The 27933-nt window shown below is 41.5% G+C and overlaps 1 long non-coding RNA gene across 2 annotated transcripts in view; it reads left to right on the forward strand.

Annotated features, from left to right (window-relative positions):
• LOC117801973 overlaps window positions 1–8168 on the forward strand; it is a 203531-nt gene extending 195363 nt beyond the window's left edge. Inside the window, exons 5-6 of one of the 2 annotated variants that reach the window (XR_004624903.1) lie at window positions 2963–3224; window positions 6574–8168. This is a non-coding gene — a long non-coding RNA (uncharacterized LOC117801973). The remainder of the gene's footprint in view (window positions 1–2962; window positions 3225–6573) is intronic. The other variant, XR_004624902.1, reaches the window with a different exon arrangement.
• Window positions 8169–27933: the final 19765 nt, after the last annotated feature.

The following is a 27933-nucleotide window of genomic DNA, read 5'->3' on the forward strand; positions in this document are numbered from 1 at the left end:
TCAATTGCACCCTGTGCTAAAATACTACAGGATGGTGCAATACTGAAAGCTTGAGAAAATGGTAGGGAGAATGTCAGTAATACAGATTAAAGGTATCTTGGGTTTGTAGCCGTTACACTGTGAAAAGCATAGAAAGTTAAGAAAACATTCAAAACGATTATCTAATCAGCAAAGAAGTTGCCGATATCATTGATGGAGGGAAGTTCCAACACTCCTCTTTGCAGTTTCACTTTTGTCTGACTTGTCAATGTAAAAAGGTTATTGAGTCAGAGATTGAATAAACAAGTGTGGGTTTTTTTCAATGGTGAGAGTGAGTGGTACATTTCTACACTTTCTATAGGCAATCTTTATAGCCATGGGTTTGTTCACTTTTTTTTTTTAAATATGGGGTAACATAACGGTCTCAACAAAATCCTGTGCTGAGACACCAGTAAAGCTACATGAACTCAGCGTAAAGCAGGAAAACCTCTCTCTCTCTTTCATACCCTGCATCTAACTCCTCACCACCTGTTGTTCATTCTGCAACCCATAACTCTCTCCACTTTTTGTCCACTCTTTCTGCTGACATTGCCCTAGTTGAGCTCTTTGTCATAATTTTCTGAGCTCAAAATGGTTCCAGCATGTCCCTCTGGGTCTTCTGCCACATTAATGCTAGAAGTATTTATTTTAGAATGATGAAACCAGATTCAGGTGCTCCAGAAGATGTGGTAGAGAGTTACAAAGGAATATTATTCAGCCATGAGAAAGAGGGGCATTTCTGCTGTTTGCAACAGCTTGGATGGACCTTAAGGGCATTAAGTTGAGTGAAATAAGAGAAAGACAAATACTATATGATATCACTTATAAGTGGAATATAAAAGAGTCAAACTTAGAGAAACAGAGTAGAGTGGTAGTTACCAGGGGTTGGGGAAAATGGGGATATATCGGTCATAGGTCATAAACTTTTAGTTGTAAGGTTAAGTTTGAGGATCTAGTGTACAGCATGGTGATTATAGCTAGTAGTATTGTATCATATACTTGAATGTTACAAAGAGCGTAGATCTTAAATGTTCTCACCACAAAAAGAAAATGGTAATTATGAGACATGATAGAGTGAGTAGCTAATACTATGGTGGTAATTATTTTACAATTTGTAAATATAGGGACACCTGGGTGGCTCAGTCAGTTAAGCGTCTGCCTTCAGCTCAGGTCATGATCCCAGGATCCTGGGATCAAGTCCTGCATTGGGCTCTGCTCAACGGGAGGTCTGCTTCTCCCTTTACCCCTCCCTGTGCTCATGCTCTCTCTAGCTCTCTCGCCCAAATAAATAAATAAATAAATAAAATCTTTAAAAATTATAATTTGTAAATATTATCAAATGAACACATTGTAAAACTTAAACTTATACAGTGTTAAATTTCAATTACATCTCAATAAAGTTAACAAAAATAAATTAAAAAAAATAAATATTGGTCTTCATGGTCCAAAAGACTCTATCTGGACATTTCAGTATGTATGTGAGGCCCTTCACTGGGTGTCCCTATCGTACTTTCAAACCTTAACTTCCATTTCTCTCGCTCCCCTCACACAGCCACATCACCACTTGCTGGCCACTGAGTATGCCATGCACTTTCAAATGTCCATGACTTGCCCCACTTTTCTACCTGTGATCTCATTGTTTTAAAGCCTGGTCAAATGTTATGTTCTCATTTAAGCTTTCCTCAGTCTCCCCAAAACATGGTCCTGCCAGTGTGCCCCGCTATCAAGCAGCACATTGTCTTATCATCACTCAGGTAGGTGTCTGACCTGTCCACAGGCCTTGAAGGCAGGCACCTCAGACCCTTGAGTGCTCAGCACAAAGCAAACGCTCAAAAGTATTTTGGGTATTTTTCTTTCCAAGTGATTCACATGGACTGAGAACCCTTCACTGATGTCATCTACAGCCCTGAAATGAAGTACAATTTATTGGAAAGCCCAGGACCCCTGATCAACTTGCTAAGTAGTGGTTTGCCTAAAATGAACTGCACACGTGGCAGCTTTTCCAAGTTCTTCATCCCAAGTCAGCCACAATACACCACTGACTTATCTGAAATCATGTCACAGAACACATTTGAAGATTTTCTCTTCATGTCAGGAGGTTCCCATCATACAGTTAGGTTTGATGAATATTCTCATATGCACTTGTCTAGTTATATGCTAACAATCACTATGTTAATTTATTTGCAATTTAGACAACTTACTTTAATGTCATGTTTGTTGCTGTCCTACTGTTTAAAAAAGCAGTAGGTCCAGAACGATCCTTGGACGTCAGAGCTCAATGCTCTACAGTCCATAAAAAGTTAAGTGACATCGTAAGAGTGTTATTATATCCAGGCTCTGCACACTGATATATGCTCCTCCACACCCATGCATAAGGTCAAAGTTTCCAAGCGTGCTATATTAGGTAGTTAAAGCACAACGATATTAATTTGTGAAAAAGTGTGACTTATATAGTCATGCAATAATCACTAACCCAAGACTAGAATTAAGGGGAAGTAGACAAAATGGGTTTTGTTCCCATGTATTGGCCAGATGACTAGTACATCCATTACTTTTATGGGCTGAATTGTATCCTCCCAAAATTCATATGTTGAAGTCCTAACACCCCACACCTCAGAATGTAATTGTATTTAGAGATAGGGCCTTTAAACAGGCAAAGTTAAAATGAGATCACTAGGTTGGACCCCAATCCAATATGACTTCTGTCCTTAAAAGAAGACATTAGGACACAGGCATACTCATAGAGGGAAGAACTTTTTTTGACACTGAGAGAAGTCGGTCATCTATAAGCCAAGGAGAAAGGCCTAAAACAGACCCATTCCTCATGGCTTAGAAGAGGCTAACCGTTCCAACAATATGATATTGGGCTTTTAGCCTCCAGAATTGTGAGAAAATTAATTTGTTTTTTCAGCCTCCCAATCTGTGGTACTTTGTTACACTCTAGGACCCAAACAAGTGCACAGTTGAGGTCTTGCCTCCAAATGGACATGTAACTCACCTATCAAGATGTATCAGAAATGAAATTTCAGAAAATATTGTCACAGCTAAGGCTGCATATAAACTCTGTGTCTTGTGACTCCAAAGCAGTGGCACTTAAGGTGGGAAAGTCTGGAAGATTGGAATGGCCCCTTTTAATACTGTCCCACAGCTGTCAATACCAGTACTCTGCTTTCTCCTGGCTCCAGGAAGTGTCTAACTTTTGCCTAGTAAGTATAAGCCAACCCATGCTAAATAGTCTTTATAAAAGAATTGAGATTCAAGAATATCATTGCATGATTATTACAACTGATTCCATGGCCCACAGTTCAGAGCCTATTCCTTTAGGAAAGATGTGAAATCATTGCTAAATCTTAGCCTTGAGGACATAGAAAGATGGAAACGATTGTTATTTTTCTCTCTACTCTAGAAACCCCATTGAATCCCATTAAGAGACAAGTCCAGCTATTATAATAGAAAACTATGTGAAATGGCATTTTCTAGAATAGCAGATGTCAGTGCTTTCGGGATGTATGGCATCAAGATGACTATATATTTCGTGGCCTATAGATTAGATAACAAGTGGACAAATCAGGGATCTTGTATAAGAAATGTGTTTACAACATCCAAGCTTGTTCTTAGATACTTATTAATAATGATTTTTCTAACCAAATGATACCAAAACTTGTTATTAATATCGATCATAGGACACTTGTAAATTTTCAGCCATATTTATGCCTCTTGCCAATATTTGATCCCTCTGATAAAAAAGGTGGATTTTCCCCCAAGCAATAGAAATAAATAGGGCCCCAGTAACTGATGACATTTGCCATAGATCAAATAACAATTTGGAGCTGGAGGAATGACTGGAACCTTCACCTCTGTACCAATCACTAAGATCTAGGGAGAGACAAGAGCTGCCTCACAGTCCTTTACACATGTTGATTCATTCCAGTTTGGGTTGTTTTCACTGTAAAATTTAGAAAGGCAGTGTGTAAAATAGTCCCTGGGCCTTGGTGAGATTTCTCAAGGGCAGTCCACGTGAGCAGTTAGGATGAGAATAATCATCAGTGTTTCACAGTATGTGCTCACTCCAACATCCAGATTCTTATTTGGTCTCCGAATTTGGGACAGTTTGACATCCTAACAAAAGGTAGTTTAGTCATCTTGGTAAATGACTTCATGTAGGTTATTCTTCCAGGATGTAGTTCTACCAAGCAAAGAAAACAAAACTGAACAAAAACAATGCTGGAGCAGGTGTTCTAGCCGTTGGAGAGAAGTCATTAGCGTGACATTACTCACTCACTTTGTTTCTCTTATAATAATATATTATTTATTAGAAGCATTGCTTTTTTCTGTCTGTGTCACTTTTTATAAATTTCACATCTCGCATTTTCCCCCTTTGGGTGTGCCACAGCACAAGCCAGTTTTGTTTGCAGAAGGTGAGCCAGAGAATTTGTAATCCTGTTTTGACTAAAGTGTTCTCCTAAGCTTATTTAGAAACCAATACAACATTTAGCAAGACACTGCTGTACTTTTTTGTCTTTTATTTGGGTTTCTCAAATCCAAAATGTTGCATTTTAGAGCTTAGAGAAAATTAAAAACAAAAAGCCTATTTCTCATGTCCCTCCATTGAAAAGCATGAAAGGAAGAGAATCTGAATTAAATAATTCTATGAACACTGTAATAAGCAGACCAGACACAGATCTTCATGGTAGTGCATTTTCTTGCAGTGTGCGAAGAGCAGTGATACAGTGGAATGCTTTCTCCTCATCAGACAGTTGAGAGTAAAACGGATTCCATTTTCTAGGTATCTTATTTAGTAAAACTAAACAAAGCTTGTGGATTTAGAGCCTTTAAGTGAAGACAATAGAGTGTGTTAAGTAGCCAGCTAATATTCTGCTAAAAACCCGACAACCCTCAGGGAGGCCTCATAGAGCGTCTATTATTGGATTGTGAGTCTCATCCGGCATGTTTTTGATTTGGATAACTCCAATTCTAGCCCATTCCCTCGCCATTTCAAGTGGCACTATCACAGTTCAGGCAATCAACAGAGACCTGGAGGAAGAGAACATTAGATCTGCTCTTGGGAACACATGTTAAAACTGGGGCATTCGCCTCAAAATTGGGGCATGTGGTGCTCTTACAGAGAAGACTCTCCTCAGAAACTTGCTGTCATTCCCTCGAGACTGTATCGAGTTAGCTTGGATGTGGAGCCATGAAAATCCTACAGATGTGGCAGGAGAGAGCGTTTCTTTTCCTAAAACGATTACCGCCACCAAAGAGCTCATGTCAAGAATAAGTAAACTGACCTGAAGAGTTTAATAAGCACTGATTGGTGGAAGGAGAGGGAAGGTGAAACTTGGAAATTGTGCACTTCCTGCATGTTCATCTTCTGTAGTCTGGCTTGGGTGGGTAGGGTCACTTAGAAAGGAAAGTAGTCCAAAATGAGAGGCAGACAATAAAAAGGAACTTTTTTTTTAATCAGGAAGTTTCCCATATTATTGATAGTGTCATTGTTAGTATCTAGTATTTCCACTAGAAACATCAAATATGCAAATAAAAAAGTGGTCACGGACGTAGTCACTTCACAATTAGCCACATTGATGGAAGACAAAAATACCTTGGGGATTTGAGGAAGTAGGGAGAATACATACACTTAGACAGATTATTTTTCATTACCTTAGGCTCCTATTGGCATTAATAATGTTTCACAAGGGCTTAGAATTTAAGGAATAGGCTGAATAAAAATGAACAGGCACAGTATAGCCGTGAGTGTGTATGAGCGCCATCCAAGGTCAGCATGATTACTGCAGCTTCCGCTACAGTTAGCACACATTTACTATCCCCTCACAATGTGCCAGGCAAAGCTCTAAGTCCCCTTTGTGATAAGTTATTTAAATCCCCACAACAATGGGAATTGTTATTTCCATTTTACAGAAAGTGGAACCAAAACACCTAGAGGTTGAGTAACTTGCTCCTAGGACCATAGGACTCATAGCAAAACTAGGATCCAAAGTGCATTATTATGCTTCTTCACAACGATGACTCTGTGCTGCATCTGTAATGGGAGGATGAAATGGAACTCAGACCTGAATGGAAAACCTATGTAGGAAATAGGCCGTACATGGTTAACTAGCTAACCTGTAGGGTTTTAAGGAATTGACAGCTTAGGAATAAGTCAATTCTAGAAATAGTTTAGGAATACATAGTTGAATAAATACTGGCATAATACCTGCTCACTCTAATACACAATATGTTTTAGTTCTGTAGGACCTCGTGGCCAAATGATATATACTTTGAATTCTTTCTTTCTGAAATAAACTAATTGAACTCATGAACAATAAGGCATGCTCAGTACTTTTACCCATGTACACTGATTTGAATAACATTTATTGAAGTATTGGGTCATTCCATTTTTGAATCTCCGTCTCTCATCCTGACAAATTTTGGTTGGATGGGAATTACATGGAACTCATCCTAAATATATATATATATATATATATATATATATATATATATCCTATTTCACTGAAGATATTACTTTATAACTATGTCTAAATGTCATTTGTCTTCTAGACAACACAATAAAGAGAAGAGCCCAAGGACTTGAGAGAAGGCTTAGAATGTGATGATGGAGGCATAGCTCTCCTAAGGGAGATGAAGGGACTTTCTCATCCCTGGTTCACTTGAATGTGCAGCGTCCAGTGAAAGTGACAAGAGAGGATGGTGTTTGTGAAATGTACACATGCAGTGACATCCTCACCTTTCCAACACTGATGCCACTGTAGATGTGTTGCCAGCCCTCTCTACACTCTCCACACAGCATGATCTACTGTGGCGGGCCCTTTACCGAATTTTTAACCCTTGAAGATGCTAAGATGGAATTACACATATGGTACGAACAGAATGAATGGAAGCAAGTGAGTGCAAAGAGACACATACATTTAACCTCAGGAAGATGGACAAATAGGCCTTTCTTAAATTGGCATAGAACTATTGGATTGTTCTTTATGTGATTATTCCTTCTTCATTTTAGTGAAATATTTCAGTTTGGGGAAATACCTTTCCTTGCTAATAAGATATAAGAAGAGAACACTTCAAATATTTGCAGCTCTTCCTCTAGAATTTTGTGCTAATTTTGTCTCTCTCCCTCCTCTTGGTATTTCTTTCTATGCAAATCATTCTTTTATATATCTTCCAATGTATTTTTCATGAAGAAAACATAGTAGAAAACCAAAGATAAGCAGAACTTTTCAAGGCAGAGCTTCACCTTTCTCCATGAAGTGCTTCCAGACTTTTTTTTTTTAAAGATTTTATTTATTTATTTGACAGAGAGAGACAGCCAGCGAGAGAGGGAACACAAACAGGGGGAGTGGGAGAGGAAGAAGCAGGCTCCTAGCAGAGAAGCCTGATGTGGGGCTCCATCCCAGAACACCAGGATCACACCCTGAGCCGAAGGCAGACGCTTAACGACTGGCCACCCAGGCGCCCCGCTTCCACACTTCTTTAGATGTAATGCTCTTGAAGGCAAGAAACATGTTGATTTTATCTTTGTTGGTGTCTGGCACATATTAGGTACACAGTGAATTATCTGACTATCAATTAATGAGTAAACAAGAATGGATGAAGAAAGTAGATGTTTTTGTAAGGCTCTCAAAGATGATTTATAGAACATTTTGGAAATGGGCCCACTTTGTTTCCAAAGGAGATTTTACTTTCAAATTAAAAAAAAAATTTAGCCAAATGAGATTTTGGGGGATTTCATGTGATTAACTCTTTACATTATCTCGTAGTAATTATACAGAAATCTCTATTTATGTAAACATGGTGAATGCATCATAACACTAGAATAAGTGTACAAATACTGCATGTCAAATTAGGTTATAATCACTTTCAAGGGACGTGATTTCCTAGTTAAACAGATTCGTTTACATCTTGCGAAATAAAAAATAAGTGAAAATAACTATATAAAATCAGGCTTACAGCTGGACAGATCTTCTTGGCAATGGTCCAGGCACTGAGCGGGGAAAGCCCCTCCAGCTGAGGGATTCTCAGGATGCCCAAGATGACGGCAGGCTCGGCCTAGAGAGGGGCCTTCAGCTGCCGTCCTGACTGCTCTGGGTCCCTGGCTATCTGCGGGGAGATGGGCTGTCTTCACATTTCAGGTGAGATGCTCCCGTGTGAGGGGTTTGGGGAGGGATGGGGGAGGGGAGGGAAACTTGCTCGATAGAGGAGAAAACAAAGCCAGTTCAACCTTTCACCCTTAGGTTAAAAGCATAACAAAATAAGTCAGGGATCCTCTACCAAAAAGGCAAATAGTTGAAGTAGCATTGGCATCATAGGGGCCTAGAGTCAGAGTTTGAGAACCTCTGATCATATGGTCCAATGTTGATAATACAGATGAAGAAACCATCCACAAGGCGAGAAGTGGGACGAGATGGAGCTTGTAACTTTTCTCCCCATATCTGGTGCTTATTTATAGGACAACTGAAGCTCACCCTTTTGAGGGAGATGACTTTTTAAATGCTATTCATTTTGATGCATATTTTTAAAAATACATTTCATGTCACCCTGGCTTAGCCAGTTTCAGTGGCAGAGGGGCATGTCATAAACCTCAGCCAGATGTGGCGTGGCAATGTCGTGGTGCTCCCTATGGCTAATCGGACGTAGTTTACCTGGCACTAAGCTTCGGTGAGCAGGGGCTCTTGGTTATCTTTTCTCCATGTCGCCATCATATTCATCTGCTACTGATTTTCATTAATTACAAGAAGTTACCAAAGCAGTGATTTTTTTTTTTGAACCCATGAATTGTGACTTGGAGGTAGTTCAGCATTTCTGCTACTGGGTCCGTTTTGTTGTTGTTGTTGTTGTTGTTTCACTGATACTCATGTTTGTTTAAAATATATTTGTTGAATGCTTGTTCTCTGCCCTGCTGTGTGTATGTTAGCTTCTTCTCGTGTTCCACTGGTTGAATTGTCCTGAGCAGGGCTTGGCAAACGACGGCCAGTGAGCCAAATCTGGCCCACTGCCTCCTTTTGTAAATAAAATTTTATTGGAACACAGTCACACTCATTTGTTTGCACATTGTCCATGGCTGTTTCTGCACTACAACAGAAGTGCTGAGTAGCTGGGATAGAGACTAGATGGCCCATAAAGACTAAAATATTTGCAATTTGGCCCTTGACAGGAAATTTTGCCAACCATGGTCTTGAGTGTGAACACTCAGGGTCTAGCTGGCTTGGTAAGAGAGCCAAATAAAATAGATGGCACTAAATTAGCCACCCCGGGCACAACTCACTCTCAAGTGTTTGTGGCCACGAGACATAACCGTGGCACTAAACAATGAGGAGAGTACAGGCAAAATAGTCTTCTGAGAAATACAAGCCTCCTCCAGATTCATTTAAATTATTTCCAAACCCTGTTCCTGGAACCATCCCTAATCTGTACTAATACTACAAACTTGTAGCTTTTGCATTACGAATTTATTGTTATTTCTTTTACTTCCTTTTTTTCAGGGAAAAGGTAATTAGGCTATAAACAGAGGTCTGACAACTAATTTCAGTCAAGGCAAAATTAATACAAAGCAAGCAGATAATTTTAGTCATGTGAAATTAAAATAGATATTTTTAAATGACATTCTAAAAAAAAAAATCCAAGCCTATTTTTTTTTGCCCTTTATTTTCCCCTACCTTACCCTGTTCTCACGCAATCCCCTACTCATGTAGGTAGGGACATGTGCTAATTTAGGTGAAATACCAGCCCACGGCTACAACTGTCCTGATGGCTCCTCCTTCCCATCCCCACTATTGATCTTTGCGTGGAGACCTGGTTCTTCTCTCTCCTTCTTGGGAATTCCAGGACACTGAAAAGACAGCAAGCACATCTGAGGGAAAGGTAGGCACTGCTCACCCCTTAAATTTCCAAATTTTCATTGACATTAATAAGAGCCCCTCTGCTAAATCTATTTTAGAACTTCAAAAATTTAAAGGTTAGTGGCGGCGTGGGTGTGTGTGTATTTCTGGGGGAAGATTCCAACATTGCTGTGCTCTGTCACTCCGAGAACATATTAAATATGCATCTCAATGTCAGCAGCACCTTGAGATGCTATCTCCAAAATTATCACCTGCCTTCTGAAAACCATAACCCTAAAAATATTGATTGGTTAAAAGGCAGGATCTGAAGGAATGAGCCAGTGTCTCTGTGAATTATCCTAATCAAATAAGGATAGTATTAACCTAGATACTCACTGATCTGCCAGTATTTGGTTTGAAATGTAGGCATCTCAACTGAAGTTATGTGTTTCATTCTTTTGAATATTTCTCCCAGACATTTAAATACATTACCACTAAGCCAGAACCAAGAAAAGCATAAAAAGCATTTTAGGGAATAAATTCAGCAAGTTTCCATTTGTACCAGATAGTAAAATTGTTGACATGCATTATGAGGCATGTGTATTTTTCAGCCTGTCAGGTCTCAGTCACGTGCTCAAGGTGGACTCTTTTTGGCTGCTCCAGGTTATGTAGGAAGGTCTCAGCCCATCCAGGTAGCAGTGCTCCCTAATAAATAGAGAATTTCCAAGTCACCTGGCATAGCTATTTAGGCAAGTCAGAAGAAAAGCTTATTTCATTAATTATGCTATAAATGTAACTTCAGCGAAGGGTAGCCAGCTAAATACAAGACGGAAGGGCTGGTAGGGATCCTCTCCATTGAGGTGTGGAGCTTCACGCAATTTTATTTAGAGGCACTTCCATTACTAAGGAGGCTATGAGTTGATCGACTGTGTCTTAGAATTAACTACAGTGGTGGAAACACAAATTGCAAACCAGCATGAAGTCACAAAGGGAACGGAGAAAAGAGGAGAGGTAAAAGTCGGGGACTCACGTGTGCTCTTCGTCTGCCTTCACGGAAATAAGTGTGGGCCCAGCTGCCCCGCGTCCGCGGTGAGCAGAGCGAGCCTGATTATTGCCAAGCAGAGCGCCTAATGAGACACGCGGCCCACGCCGCTGTCCTGTCTCTTCTCCTGGCTTCAGAGGAGACTGGATTTTTGTTGGAGGCAAATAAGATTGTGTCCCATCTGCTTTGTATGCTGGAATGAAATAGGATTGGTAAGGGAAGAGAGGACCTGGCCTGGAAAGGTCTTGGCCACGAGTTATTTTTGTGGGCACCTGACGAAGGTTCCAGTATAATAACTGTGTGTAGTGATAAGAGGAGCCCATGTAGGCTCTGAGCCCCCTGGGTCCCACCACTGTCTCTGAAGCCTTGGGCAGGTGCCCCTCATTCCTGCGGGGGACTGTCAGCGCTAGCCTTCTCAGTGCTCCCTTTGTCCTTTCCAATGGAGAAGTGCAGATCAAAATTAAGCTTTAATCCTCTCCAAGAGTCATAGTTTTTTCTCTTTTCCTGATGCCTTGACTGATTTTTCTCCAGATTTGGGGCTCGGGAAATATTTAGATTTCCCACAAATGGCCGGGATGGGATTTCCTCATGAAAACCCTAAATCATAATCCATCAAAGAGTAATTCTGTGGACTATGTCATGTATGTCTCTGTGTTTCCCATGGTGACCTCAAGACACTGTTGGTGACTGATAATTGTTAAATAAACCCTGATGATATTTAGCTTTTATTTGCATATCCCTCTCAGTTTACTAAGTGATTGTACAACTATTAGCTCTTTGCCATTATGGAACATAAGAAGTAGCAGGGAGATCTGTAGGAGAAGGAAGGGAAGAATGAAGTGGGGGGTAAACAGAAGGGAGAATGAACCACGAGAGACTATGGACTCTGGGAAACAAACTGAGGGCTTCGGGTGGGGGGAGGTGGGGGATTGGGATAGGCTGGTGGTGGGTATTAAGGAGGGCACATATTGCATGGAGCACTGGGTGTTATACGCCAATAATGAATCATGGAACACTACATCAAAAACTAAGAATGTACTGTATGGTGACTAATATAACATAACAAAAAATTATTATTAAAAAAAAAAGAAGAAGAAGATCAACCCACAGCAGAGCAAACTTCGTTCTCCTTGTAGACATGAGGAGACAGACTCCAGGGCAAAGATTTGGCCCGGGTCAGGTGGCGGCTCGTTGCCAGGTTCTGGAGGAAAACTCCTGACTCTAGATTGGTAAACATTATGCTAAATTTCCCAACAGTCTGTAACATCTTTGAAACATCTCTCCAAAGTGGAAACCTTGTTTCTTATTGGCTTTTTGTCTCTAAATGTGCCAAGTCCAAGGAAAGCCAGTTGAAAACCCCCAGGCATGTGGGAGGTGCTGGAGGCAGCGGTGTGCTCAGTGCCTCAGCCTCACAGGGCCAATGGAGACCATCTCTTCCTACCTCCAGGTTCAGTGATGTCACGGCAGTAGCTTGAAATTGGCCATGACAGCAGTGTTTACACCATGGAAATTGTCTACCACCACGAATCAGAGAGACTTGGTCAGTTACCTCCCAAGAGAGTTGGTTGTCAAATATCTACCCAGCACACCGCTGGTTAGAAATCTGGGCAACTCCGCAAAGATTTCCTGACGCTTAGAATATATTCCAATGTTCTTGGTTTGTAAGACACTAAATTTCTTTGTGAAACCTTTTAAATATATCCTTTTGTAGTCTTTTGAAACTACAGGTAGGAGAACATCAAAGTATCTTCTGGGAGAGGGAGAGCGAGGTCTGGGAATAAAATTAGCTACTTGTTTAAGGCTATGGGTGTTTGTGAACATGGGAGTGTGCTTTAAATTACACATAATTTTAAACAACTGTGTAAAAAGAGTTTTAAAAGTTTAATGGTGCTGAACCACGAATAGGAATTAAAAATTGAAAAGGAAATACAAAACTATACCTTGTTTTTCTGCTTTAAAAAATAAGTTTCCTTCTCATTTGCAATTAAGATGGCAGAATTTGCATAAAATGTGTAAAATTAGAGATAATTGAACTACAGTAGCTATTAAAGTGGCTTTTCCACTTAAAAAATAAATCAGATGTCCGCTAAAAGGGTGTAAGAGCCATGCCCCCCCCCCACCTACCTCTCCCATTTGGGTCTCTGGTATTTTTCACACTTTTATAGCTGATTTTTATTGCCAAACAATCCTTGGAGTTTGTGGCAGCTCTGAGACAGCAGCTGGCCCAGGCAGGCCTGTTAACTCTGGCATGTTAAGGACCCTTCAGAAGATTTCAAATCCAGCCTCAGCACCCAGGTCAGTAGATCGAATCCAAGGGGACCTTAGGGAGGCTGCAGGTGGGAGTCAGAAGAAAAGGGAACATGGGGAGAAAGGAAGAGGAGAAAAGCCAAAGTACAGAAATGCCTTGAACCTAAACATCAATAGCTGTTTTTGTTTCCCTACACCAGCATCCCNCCCACATAGGATGGTCCCAGGCTGATGTCTGTGTTCCCACTGAAGGAGACTTTCTTCTGGGGGTGAGATGCAGCCTCCACTCCGAAGGGAAGCTCAGGACCAGCCCTGAGCAACTTCGGGAAACATGTGCCAGGACTATTCCCAATCACCCATGGCTGAGGTGGGCTTTGCCTCTCCCTTTGGAGGCCCAGGCCTGTGGTGATGGACCCAACAACAGTGTGCCATCTGTTTGCTATATTCCCGGAGATGTTTGTGACGTGCGGTATTGGGAGGTATTCTAGCCACTTGCCTCTTCTGTCCTCTTCCTCAAAACCAGAAGCACTACAAGGGCAGAGACTATGCCTGTAAGCAGAGCATGGAAGGGGAGGCGGGGGGGATTTCGCAGGTAAAATGTGGTATTGAAAGTGCCCACGTGGGGAAAGATGTGGAGTTCTCAGAAATGTGACAAAGCTCTCAAAGCTATATAAATGGAAAAATGCTAGCTGTAGTTCTCTATCTTCTGCTACAGAGTAAAAAAAAAAAAAAAAAGAAATCACAGTTTTTAAAAAAATCATGATAATAAGTAAAAACAAAGATAAGTGGTCTCTCAAAGCACAGTGAGGTCTCTCCTACTAAGCCATTATATCTGTGACCCTCGAACATCTGCTCATGCCATGCCTGTGTGTTATTGCAAAGGATCCCAGAGCATCTAGGAGGTATGGAAAAAATGTTTGTGGATTTGATTTGACATCCTCTATTCTCAGGAACCAAGAGCCTTCACGGTCAGCTCTGCCTGGAGAGGCCTTTCCCAGCACAGCTCTTTGTGGCTAATGTTCCTACTCAATCTACGTCACATCTCTTTAAAATAAATAGCATAAAAGATCCTGCAGCAACTCTAACTCCTACCCTCTCTTTGGAAGTATTGGCTGATTGGATAATAGGGAATAGGGTTATTGATTTCGTGTGTGACCCCTGCCTAGTAGAGTGTTTGCCTTGAATTTGGGGCATCCTGGAGATGATTTGTCAACTTATAGTAGCAATCTGCTGGCCTCAGAAACACCACAGAGGCTAGTGGGGGATATCAGCAGCAGGATGCGAATATTCTGAATTCCCAGCAAGACTATACTACCCAGAGAGCTGTTTTCTCCATTTTCCCATTAGGCCGACCTGGATGTGCTCCCCCTTTAGCCATGGGGATGTCCATTTCACTCACACCATGGTGTGTCCACTTCCCAGAAAGAATCAACATAAATGTCAAATTATTTCTACACATTCTATTTTCCATGTGAAGGTATGTGGCCAAAAACTGATTCGTATTAAATAACACATGTAACATAAACCTGAATATCTAACGTGAATGATATATAATCATTCTTTATATAGCCTAACCTAAAGTTCTTAGCACGCCAGGATGAAGGAAAGTGTTCTGTGAGGTTGCATCTTGAACAATGAAGAATGCAGAGGGGCCCTTCAGACCAGAGAGGATGGCAGTGCTTAGTGAATGACATCTGAAACTGGTCATTGGCACCGGAGGGTTGAGACAGCTGGAAAACACACCGCCGTTCCCTTCTTTGTGCACGTTAAGACCTTCTGTGACTTCAGGATTTTCCTCAGCACAGGTGTCCCAAGAGCAGTTCATTGAGGTTGCCCTGAGCAACAATGCTGCTTTGGCACTCTTGAGATTTATCATAGAAAAGTATGGTAAATATTGCTGGAAATAGAATGTGCAAGTTTCTGGATTATTTTTTTCTGTTTGATGAGTAGAATCTCTTCCAAGCTTTGGGAAAGACTTGTGCCTTCTAGATACTTAATTTTGTTATTTTCTTCCTTATAGTCCCCCACCAGCTTTTCAGCCTGTTTACATGGGTATATAGGATTGCAAAACTAGTTTTCATGTAAAACTAAAAAAAAATCAAGAAGAAAAAAAGTAAAAGTAAAATATGTACCATATGATCTTCAGCATTTTTGCCAGTGGACCCCAAACATGGATTTCAATTTTCTAGCTCTCTACCATCAAAGAATGTCCTTCCCAAGCCCATCCGATGATGGGGACAACAAAGACCGGCTCCACAATGCTTGAGGTCATTGGGGCGTCATGGCACATTTGGGGCCACCTTACCTTCATCTTTGCACTCAGACTGTCTTTGTGTAATTCCTGAATATCCCTTCCCTACCCATGGGAAATGACCCCTAGTGCCTTCTTTCCAACTAGGAAGCTTCCATCTTACTGGAAGTAATATAAATTCTAGTCAACGTAAATTCTATAATTTTGTTTCAAGAGTCTTTTGTTTAATACGGAAACTTCAAGCAGAGGACCTGGGGCATTTTCTTTCATCAACCTGGCTTTAATTTCACCGGAGCACTAAAAAGAAATCTACTTGGCGTTTCTCTTGTCCGGTACTCCACTTGCTCTGAGCAACATTCAAAAGCCACCTCTCTGATTTGAAGACGCCTCTGCGGACTGATGTAATCGGACCAGCATTGCCAGTTCCCCACACTCTCTCTACTCCACGTTATTGCAGAGCAGACTACTGTTTTGCAGACCTTCCTTATTGCGTAAATGGCTACATTATCACTGTGTACACATTAGGACAAGCAAATGGGCCCCTTAAGGCAAATAAGGGTTCAAATAACCCAGACAAGGTAGCCCAACTGAATTGAGGATTCACCCTTGTTACAACCTCATTGCTTTATGGCACATGAACCAGTAGAAGGGACAGACTGTTGCAAGTGTGTTTCTACTGATCCTGCTGGCAAATCACAGCTTTATTACAGTAATGAGCCTGACCATATTTCTGTGCTTATGCATATTAGGCACCAAATGTATTTTCTGGCCTGCCAGCCTGTGGTAGTAACTAACACGAGCAATTTGTCCTGGGTTACAGTGTGTGTGCATGCATTAGGTATGAGCATGTTAGTTGCTTTGGGTGATAAAATACTACATGTTTCATCATGCGTATTTTTATATGCACAACTTAACTGTATGCAAAACAGCTTGGCAATTAACCAACACAACTTATTAGCTTATTACAAGATTATTGCATAAATATGTGAATTGGGGACAACCACAATTTCAAGTTAGCAATATTAAAAATTTCGTAGGATTATTAAATATCTAAAGAAAAATGATGTCTCTTTTCCCCCCCTCTATGGTGTAAGTGTTAAGGTTCTTTAAAAAAAATATCTTGATTCTCCTCTCAGTTTCATTTCCATAAATAACCCTGAGCAGCACCCTTTTCAGGAGGCTGTGGGATTTGAGACTGTGAATTCCCCCACACTCATTGTGAGCTGACACATGGCCCCTGACCCCATCAGCTTTCAGGTAAAGGTGAATGGTCATTATTGTAATTTCTTCCTCAGGATCATATTTTATGTATGCCAGTTATTGGGTCCATGATTATTAGAAAGTGACATCAGCATAATTCAACTCAGCCACTAAAAACAATGTATATTTTTGCTCTCTCTTTCTTTTGACGCTGGGATCATAAAGCTCAGTGCTGTTTGCTTGTGTGACTGCCTAGGCAGTGTACAGGACGTACTCCAAAAGCGCAAACACACAGAACCACGTCTTCCTGAACTCTTCACGGAAACAAACTCTTTTCTCCGGCTCTGCTGCAAGACAAAGAAACAGACAAAAAATAAGTAGGGACTGTAGGATTGGTGCAAAATCAAGGGTTAGCTGGGTGGAAGAGTTCTGCTGAGGGGACCGCGGCTCTTGCTGCTTCCGCACACGGCATGTACTGGACGGTGTGGTGTCAGAGAATGACTTTTTTTTCTTCATCCATTCGGGTTGGATTTATGTAAATAACCGCACGGGACAGGTGCCTTTCTTTAGTTGCTACTAAAGCTGGAATCATGTTGTACAAGAGCTGATAACATGAAATAACACAAAACAAGCGGGCTTATCCCTTCTGAAGCTTGTTTTACAGTACTGGTATTTCTCTTTTGCAAATCCTGCTGCGTTTTTAAGTAATACGATAAAACAACATAAATGTCTTTGTGGCTAAAACTGATTGTTTCAGAAGGAACATGGCTGTTTTATTCTTGTCTTTTATCTCCTCTACACTGAATTTTTGAAAACAGGACCAGCTCCCTGGCCTGCCTATAGGTAATAGGCTATTTGCGTATAGACCCCCACAATTATTCATGCAACAAAGAGAGGGAGAGTGGGAGGGAACCCTGTGCTAATAATAGCAACACCCCCAAATAAATATAAAACCAAGACCGAAATGTGCCTTTTGCAGTCCTGTCACAGATTAATATGGCTCATGATAGATACTTAGTTCTCTGACAGTTTCCCCCGCACCTTCGCTGGGAAGTTGATAGAAATTACTCCAGCTGAATGCTTAAAGCAGATGTTATCCCATTAATTAGCTCTGGACCTGGGTACACTCGAGACTTTCCCATTTTCAGGCCGAAAGGAATTGGTCCCAGTGAGCGTGCTCTATATCCACATTTAGTATCATCTCATAAACAGCAGTGAAAACACAGCAGGCCCTTGATGAAGATACATTAGCTTATTTCTAATTTAAAGTTATGTTGCTTAACCTTAATGTAATTGGTCACCGGTGGCCAACTGTTTGTATAGTGTGTTGATGACCAAAGAGATGTAATAAATTATAAAACTCTCTGCTTAAATGGAGGGAACGACTGTTTTGTTAAAAGCTTTGCATGTAATAATGGTAAAATAATTACACCTCAAGCCGAATAACTGTGAAGCTGTTAATACTAACAACAGAGTTGTTCTCTGGATAGCTTGGTTCATCCCCACTTAAAACAAGTCCGGGAACCTGGCTCTTGTACGTAGCAAAAGAGTAACTTTGAAAGTTCAGTCTCACATTGATTAAAATAAATGGGTAGGTCATCCTGTTATCTTATTTGGAGATGATGGTGATGGGTAGTAAGGTGGTGGAGTGAATTAAGATAACCAATTGCTGTGGTTAACTGGGAGACAAAAAGCACAAACAATTCTCTCCTGTACACTGGTTCGCAGTCACTGCCAGACACGTCTTTAAAGAAGACTTGATTTGCTGTTGCAATAACGGGGATAATAATCAAATATGAAAGTAATTGACACAACTTTAATGTTTCATAATGAATAGCATGCCAGGGGCAAAATAAAGGGAAACTGTCTTCTTTTCCGAGAACAAGTTCTGACTTAAAATTTCTTGGGCCAAATACAGACAGTGATTACTTGAGGTTTGTGGAGTACAATTCCAGGATTGTAATGAAAGTTATAAATATGGTTAAAGTGAAGTCACGCAATTAACATTCAATCTATCAGGGGTGACGATATTCTTTCCATAGGTTTTCTATATCACTGTTAAAAATCTAGTGTCCCCCACCCCCCCCTTAAAGGCTTGTGACTTTAGTTTGAAATGCAAAAGTGAAATAAACATGGGCATGCTTCTGTCTGGATGTTCTTTTTACCGTCCTGGTTGGATTGTGTTAACTAGCTTCACCATAACAAGTAAGAAAAGTTTTTTCTTTTCTCAAAAGATAGTCCTTTTCTCTAAATATTTGCTTTGTGAATTTGGATCACCTCCAAAGGGTACTCGCTTCACAATAGAGAAAAAACGTTTCTCTCCCTTCTCACATTACATTTCTTAGAAAGACCTTCCAATAATTTAAACTATTTACAGTACCTCCAGGTCATTATTTCCCCCCCCCCCCCCCCCCCGGAATTAAGTGATGAGAGTGGGCATTTGTGAAATTGACTGAGTGCTCTGTGGGGGATGCTNTTACCCCACAGGATCAGTTTACAAAACGAGACTTCACCATGTGAAAGTCATTATTTTGTTTAACACAACTTGCAATGTTAAGGGATTTTTTTCCCTTTCTTTTTTTTAATTTGCCACTTTTGTACAGACACTGCCGTGACTGTCAGTGTCAGTTCTGAAAACCCCACAGCTCAGATGTGGAGATATGTATCTCTCCAGGGCCAATCTATCAGTATTACTTGGGGCTAATTCATAAAATTGAAGATACTGATGAGAAAACAAGAGGAGAATTAAGGGATTTTTTTTCTTTGGCGGGGGGGGGGGGGGGAAAAAAAAANGGGGAGGAAAGAAAAACTTCCTATGAAATTAACAATTCTGCATGATGGATAATAACCTAACAGAGGCTTCTAAGCAATCCGAGGCCAGTGGGCCATCCCATGAAGACCATGCTAATTGAAGCTGTAAAAGAAGAAGTGCCCAAGTTTGTACAGAAAACAGTTGTGCTATGGGAATAAGTTCAGAGCTACCCTTCTTAATGGTAAAAATGACTCTGTTGCTGTTCCAACTAAAAATCAATGTGGCTCACAATTTTAATAAGGAACATGAATCTGAAAACGTGTTTAGTATCAGGTTATATAAACACACCCTAATGAGATACCATAAAATCCATCACATTAAAGGCTGGTTTCCTGCAAGGTATATTAGCTAAAAATGCTCCATATATTAGGTCAGTATACAACAGTACACATAATAAAGCAGCTCTGTCAAGATAAGATGCATGTTTCGCCCCTTAAAACTGTTATGTTTTGCACATTTTATAAGGTTCCTTGAATACATGAATAAGATAAGTTATTCCCATCTCTTTCTTAAGCAGTCTCAGAAATAGCTATGACCTGAAATTGGAATTCTTATAAACACCCATCCGAAGAAAATGTGTGCGGCTCTGTCTTAAAGAGACGGTACATGTTTAATTATCCCAACTTCTTCCAGCAGAATACTATTAACATGCACATTAGCATCATCTCATTGGTTCATCCTCCTGCTCCACCTTAGGGGCAGCAGTAGGAGCTAATCTTATTGCTCCCATGCGCATAATAATGAAATTTGGTCTTGTCTCAAGGCAGCATTCTTTGGTCTAAAGTACAGCTGGAGACATTACTGTTCTGGAAAATTTCTGACCTATTCATTGCAAAAGATAAAGAAATAAAATAAAATATAGTCCCAAACAACGATTGTGAAATATATTGTTTTACCTTGGGTATCAAATATTAAGTGATTGAAGATATGGATGACCTCATGTTTGAATAAAGACGGGAGTGGAAACTAAATTCTTAGATGCCTATATTTGTAGACACACCAAGGAGCACACCCCACATGTAAACTCCAGATAATCAGTGGATACCAGTGAAAGTTCTGCTCCTGAACGCTATCTTCAGCTGTGTACGGGTGGGTTAAAAATAAACCCAAACCATTGAAAGCACCCTTTTCTCACGTCTTTTTCATCTGTTTTCCAAGAAACAATGACAAGATCTCGTGGAATATATAATACCCTTGCCTTTTTGCATGCAATGTTGGAAAGCTCTAATAAAAGAAATATGCATACACCGCCTAGCACACACAAAAATACATGTGAATTCAAGGCTACTGAATTAAGGGAGGTTGTTCCAACATTTCCCCCACTGTCCATTATTTGTATTCAAGGTTTTTGAAATGACATTGTAATCTGATGATGCACCAGCCTATTATATTGTCTAGCAGGACAAATATCCTTGCGTTTTCTCTGTAGAACTAACACAATTTTTCCATGTCAGAGGTGCATAATATCCTGGCGGTCATAAGGAATGATGCTATTAATCCTCTTGGGCAATCTCCAGGTCTGATTATTAGGGAAATAAATTTGCATGCTGCATATGAGCTAGGTGAATCACGGAGAGCACAAATTATATTTCCTGACAGCAAGTTAGAGGATGGAGCCGTGTCGCTTTTTTATCTTTCCCCCCCTCTGAAAGCTATAGAATTTCAATTCATTACATGAGATTGGTTAGAATTCAAGTCTCTTTTTAAGTTGATATTAAGTTGAGTCTGTTATCTCTGTGAAGGCTGGTAGGTTCCCCAGAGTATCCACCTAATCACTACTTAAAAAAATCGAAACGTATAGTTAGTGTCATGATTTAGGTACCAGAGCTCCTTTATTTATCAGCACAGAGTGAGATAATTTCAATTTGAGCCTCCATAGCCCTCATGAATTTAACTGACTTGAAAGCTTTTCACCCCTGCTCCCTTCCTCCCTCCCTCTTTTGTTGCATATTGTAATAATAGTTATTCCGGGCACCTTCCTTGCTGCCATGCCCAGCATCGCACTAGGCGCCTTCCTCCATCGTGGAGGCTCGCTTCCCGCCAGCCAGGCTTGTGCACGCAGCCCCGACTTCTCTCTCCACATCTGACTGCCTCCTCTTTGCCAGCAGTACTGCCAGGCGTGTCTGCATTCAATATCCATGATGAATGTATTTTTATTATTTCCAGGGGTTGGCATCTGAGAAACCTTTTTGCATTATTAAATTTGAGCAGGGAGAATGATAGCAAATAAGAGCATAATAAATTGCTTTATGTCCTAATGTATTAATTAAGCAGACATTTATTATAATGGTTGTTTTATAGACCCATTGTAAAAATGTATGATTGTGTGGTGATACTTCTAGCTGGAGCCGCATATGGTAACTCGGGTGGGTGGGTTGTGACGTTTGTCAGATTGGAAAGGGTTCACCAGGTCTGGTCTGCAAATTCACAGGGAAGCAGGGAAGCTGGCGGAGGGCTGAGTTTGGTGAAATAGTATTGCTAGCTTGCAACCAAGTCAGGAATCCTTTTATTATTATCGTGATTACGTATAAAAATAAAAAAAAAATACACCTAGCACACGCAGTAAATACCTTTTGTTGTATAGTGCTTTGCAGTTTTTAAAGTACATTTACAGATGAATGCACCACAAAAAGATACACTGGATTATAGAGCCTTCCTTCAATTCGAAAATGTGTATTATTACCATTGCTTGAAACAGAAGTATGTGTACACTTTGGAATAATAAGAATAATGGCAAATCCAGGAGGCAGACAATCTTGGAATATGTAAGATCTAAGCATTTTAGGATATATTTATTTATTCAGAGTGAACCCAAAGCAGCACAGCTCCAAGGGTTATATCTTTGCCTTCTGATTACCGGAGCCACGGGTAATTGCCAGAAAAACAATTCTTTCTTTACCTTGCTTCTTCCCACTGGGTTAAGTGATTCATCTACCATTTTTCCAAATAAAAGGTTCTAGCACGTTCTTCCATCACTTTGCTTTCCCATGCAGTCAACAGTTTCGGTGCAATCCTTTCCAGAACAGAAATACCTGTGTGTCACAGGTGTACTTTGTAAGGCACATGGCCTGTGATTCTGCATCATCAGAAAATATTCTCTACATTTAAGGAAAGGAAGCTGGAAGGAATTCAGGGAATGTCCATGGGGAGGGGTGATGCCCAGGGAGTAGGGGGTGGAGGAGGCTCAGGGCCTGATTCCTGTCCCTCATGTGGGGGCTACTTTGGGCTTCAAATAGTAGTGGTTTTCGGCACTGTTTGCTTTGACTCCTGCCTCATACAGGACACTGAGGCCGGTAATTAGAGGCGATGTGTGACAAGCTCAGAAAAGGACATGAGATTAGGAGCTAAAAATGCCTAAAACCTGTGACTGCAAGTAAAGCAAACTAAACCCACTCCCTGAGCCCTCCTAGACCCCTGTTCGGGACTTGGGCACTTGGGCTGGCTGCAAAGCAGGTGTTGGAATGACCAGGGAGAGGGGGAGCCGGAGAAGGGCCGAGGCCGGAATATACTGATCACTGAGCATGTGTGAGAGTCCTTGAGCCCGACCACTGGCCAACTGTGGGAAAGAACACTAAAGGCCATGCAAGGTGCATCCACGAGCTGGTAGCCAAATGACACACGATCCAGAGGAACACCGCTTCCCTCTGCGTGATGTGAACACAGTCACTCGATTCAATGAGAATACATCAATGTGACAGGAATCTTTATATTTAGAAAGTGATAAAGTCTGAGTGATCTGAATTTTCTCCTCCCGGACCAGTTGGTCAGGTATTATGTATAGGTTTGAGAAGGAGTTTCTCTTCCTTCATGAAGAGCATCCTTTTTTTTTTTTTTAAAGATTTTATTTATTTATTCGACAGAGACAGAGACTGCCAGCGAGAGAAGGAACACAAGCAGGGGGAGTGGGAGAGGAAGAAACAGGCTCCTAGCAGAAAAGCCTGATGTGGGGCTTGATCCCATAATGCCAGGATCACGCCCTGAGCCAAAGGCAGATGCTTAAGCACTGTGCCACCCAGGCGCCCCCATGGAGAGCATCCTGTTAGGGACCTCGTTTATGCTGTTTTACATGGTGCACCCATTGCCTTACACAGAGGGAAGGAGTGCAGCTTCATTTCCGATGTGAGCATGCTGAGGTCCAAGCAGTCCAGTCAGTATCTAAGCTCAGAGCTAGGAAGTAGTAAGGCTTGTGTTCAAATCGGATTCTGAGGCCTCAAAACCTTGTGTTCTTATTTCTGGGCCAGTGTTTATGAGGGACGGGGGGAGAGGGAGAGAGTGAAAGGGATAAAAGAGATATAGGAAGAAGGAGAGGGAGAGAGAAAGAAAGAAACAAGGAGGAGAGGAGGGAGGGAAAGAAGAGAGAGAGAGAATTTGAGTCTTCTAAATGAAAGGGAGAGGGAGGTAAATTCTAACAAAAATATTCCCCTATTTATTTTTTCACACTCTGCTCCAAACTTGAGACTGGGTGCTCTGTCTTTACATCTACAGGAATCACATGTAAACCATTTCTACTTGCTCTTGAGAATTAAAGGAAAGAGCTTAAGGTAACATGACTGCAGTCATCGCCTTTCTCAGAAGATTCATCGGCTAGAGAGCCTATGAAGCCAGACCCCTCTGGTTATGCTGTTTGGACCCAGACAGAGTTAGGTGTAAATTAAATCTTGATCTTTACTAGCTATTATGTCTTAGAGAAAGCCATTTACCCTCTGTGAGTGTTCAATTATTATTATTATTGTTATTATTAATATTACGATACATAATAGACTCAACCCTAAAACCTCATGAAGCACAGCAAACTCTTCCAGGTCTCTGGTCAAAATGCAAATTTGTGTAGTCCAGACCATAAACCAGGCAGAATCAAATCCTCCTGGGTCGTTATCGACCCCACATTAAACCAGCACCCTGATTGGCCCGGCCCCACACACTGAGCATAAAACCCAGCGCTGAGCATGCCAGTGATTAGCCTCTTGCCATGATCGTGTGCAATCTGATAACACGTTCGACTGTAATCATAGTTATTTCCATGCTTCCGTTCATCCTGGCCTGTGCGGTGAGCAAGAATTTTTACTTCGATGTTTTCTCACGAGTCCCATAATTACTCCAAGAGTGAAACGGTACTTTGGTTGACATTTTACAGATACGGAAACCGAGTGGCAGAGATTTGGGAAGACTGGCCCAACGCTACCAGTAACTAACAGAGCAGGGCCCGAAACTCAAGGTTTTGGCACCTTGTGGTCCTCTTTTGGGTACTGAAATTTTCGATCGTGAACATTAAGCTGAGGTGTTTAGAAAAGAGAATGAAAGATTTTCTGCCAAGTTACTCCGCCAGCATAAGGAACAGAACGCCAAGCTGTGTGTAGGGTCTGGATCCACAAAGTAAGTTGATTGATATGTCTTTAAAAATTCCACAATTAGAACAACACTAATACCACTTACATTTATATAGGGCTTGGATCCCAACCATCACATACTTGTTCTGAAAACAAAAGCCAGCTTTGCAGGATTTTGCCCAGGGCCCTGGCATCCACCGGGGAGATGGCAGTCTTCGGGTAGCTTCTGTGCAGTGACCTATCATGACAAGGAAGGAATTTCACACAGCCCAAGCCACTGACAACACAGCTCACCTTTCAGGGAAAATGTAATATTTTCTGATAAGCAGCTTATGCTCGTTTTCTTAGCAAATAGCCCGGAAGCATGTCTGTCTGTGGCATTTCTAGATGTGATAAGTTGAAGGGAACCCTTCTGACCATGCCATAGTCAGGCAGGCCCTTTTGGTTCAGGAGACAGCTATTTGGAAAGATGTAAACATGTGGCAATTTGAAAATGATATAAAGTAATTGATCACAGAGACAGCCCAGAGCATGCATTGTTAAGAGAAATACATGTCCCTCTTTATGGAGTTGTAAACAGAGGAGTGTGTATTTATTGTTGGAGGCCGAGGCCAAAGCCTGGGGCAAGATTAGGTGAAAGCCTTGTCACTTTTGCACATGGCAATGCATAAAAGCTCTACACATACTTTAGTAGTAGTATTTTCTAACGCGCGTTAGAACAAGGCACAGGGGCAAGACGTTCCCATGCTGGGCTTTGTTTGCTCATCGTGGCAACTTAATGAGGTGGTGCCATTGCCATTCTGTGACTGCGGAACTGAAGGCTGGGAATGGCTAGTAGCTCATCTTACTTTAGGAAGCTAATTAACAGCAAGAGTTACAATCTGAACCAAGTTCTGACTCCAAAGCCCAGGGTCTCCACCACACCATTCTCCCTCCAGAGCTGAAAAAGCAAGGGGCGTTGTTGGGCACAGGGCTTGCCTACATCTGCTCCTCGGTGTGCGAACCCCAGAGTGACGCTCTCAGACCACGTGAGGAGGAGCACCGGGTGTTTTGTCCCTCTTTAATTATATACCGAAGAAAATTAAAGAGGTGCCGTATCTCCTCCCGTGTCTGAGTACTACAGGTTTGGTCAGGCTCCGGTGAAAGATGAAGACAACTCTTCAGGGAAATTTCCAAGAGACTTACAGCCTTTGCATTGCAAAGAACGCTACCGTGCCTGCAGAGTTTGCTTTCATAAATTTGGTTGCAGGCTGTTTTGAGGAAAAAACGCATCCCATCTTCCCTTTACTTTGCAGGTATTCGGTAACTATTAGACCACATTTTAAAATGAATTGTGTGCACTGATGTTAGAGAAGGTTAGACTCTCTGAGCTGCCACCAGTGACATATGACTACAGTGACAGACAGTCAGCGGTATTCAAACTGAATTAATCAGAAAACACAGCCTACTTCAATGTGACGTTTAGAGGGAGGAGGAATAGCTACTTATTTACCAAAGGGATGTCACTGAACCATCTTTCTATCTGGAGATAGCCTATGGCTACAGAATCCTTTCAAACCAGCAGGAGAGCGATAAACTACACTCAGAGCCCGGCCTTTTAGGCCAGTGCCTCTTGTTCTCTCGTCTCATTCCTCAAGCTGGCCCTGGTTATTTTATTTTGGGCAAGGCCACCAGATGAAGTGGGGGCTTTGGATGCCTTGTGTGGGGACCTCAGAGACACAGAGAGCCTTTGGAGATGGAGGCATTGCCTCCGATCGTTCTTGAAAGGGAACACACATAACGCAGCAGCACCCTGCAAGGAAGGAAATTTGGTGAGAACGGTGATAGTGGGACCTCAATTTTCCAAACATGTGATGCTAATTATGCAAACAGGTGAGAACTCTGAAATCTCTTCATCGTGGGTGTCATGCAACGGAAGTATTATGCAGCCTACCTCGACATTATACAGTAATAATGTTATTTCACATTGGCTAGTTGACAAGCATGGGCCAATGCTGTCTGTCAAACAAAACTGTTGTGCCAGATTGTATCTTGGCGATAAGTAGGAGAGCCACTCAGAGTCTGTTTATGTATTAATCAAGGCATCAGTCTCACATCACTCCTTCAGATGCACCATTTACTAAAAAATATGAAACTCTTACGTGTCTTAGCTCGAGCTGCCACAGCCAAGTATTATAGACTGGGTGGCTTGAACAACAGAAATGTATTTCTCACCGTTCTGGAGCCCGGAAGGGTGAGATCAGGCTGTCGGCATGGTCACCATCACCTTCTTGATGTGACTTCACGTGGCAGGGAGAGAGGAGAGAGAGAGAGAGAGAGAGGGCTAGCTTTCTGGTGTCTCCTCTTATAAAAACCCTCCCCTCATGATCTCGTCTAAATCTAATTATTTCCCAAAGGCTCCATCTCCAAATACCATCACATGAGGGGTTGGAGCTTCAACATAGACATTTCGGAGGGACAACTCAGTCCATAGCACCGGAGTATGGCTGACACCACCCCCACCCCCGCCTCACCTCTCCTTTGCTCACAAACTTTTTTTTAAGCTGCAAGTATATTGTAATGAGTTCTTAGAGTTGGTTCCACTTTCTTCTAAGAGTATAGGAAATCATCTTGCTGTGACTCCCCAAATTGTGTATGCTCCTTACACTTACACAAGTGAGACAGACGCTGTGCAAATTTGCCATGAAGGCAAGAAAACTACTTTGCACCCAGGACCAGTTAGATGTGGTAAGACTTGTGGAATGATCATGACACTCGTCCCAGTAAAAAGTACTTTGCTTCCAGAACAGATCCAAAATAACATGTACATTTTTACACTGAGCCACCACTCTTCCTTTCTACTTAGTGCTTAACAGACACACTTATTTTCTAACACTCCGTAAGTGTCTCAGTGGGTAGGAGTATTCAGATCTCTGTGCCAGAAAGGTCTAGGATTCCAGTCTGCAACCAAACCTACAGTGACGACATTTGTTGGACACCTGAAAGCAGCACCAATGATTTTCTTTACCCAGTTGGCATTGGAGTATCTCAGATGAGCTGCTGAAATAAAAATGCCTTGAGCCCTTAGGTGATACCCATCTAGGCAGGAATCAGAGTGAAATTCTTTCCTTCCTTGTCACCCTTCCATCCTTCCTTCCTTCCTTCCTTCCTTCCTTCCTTCCTTCCTCCCTCCCTCCCTCCCTCCCTTTCTTCCTTCCTTCTCTCCT

The sequence above is a fragment of the Ailuropoda melanoleuca genome, chromosome 4 (assembly GCF_002007445.2).
Source record: "Ailuropoda melanoleuca isolate Jingjing chromosome 4, ASM200744v2, whole genome shotgun sequence".
In the NCBI taxonomy this organism is placed as follows: domain Eukaryota; kingdom Metazoa; phylum Chordata; class Mammalia; order Carnivora; family Ursidae; genus Ailuropoda; species Ailuropoda melanoleuca.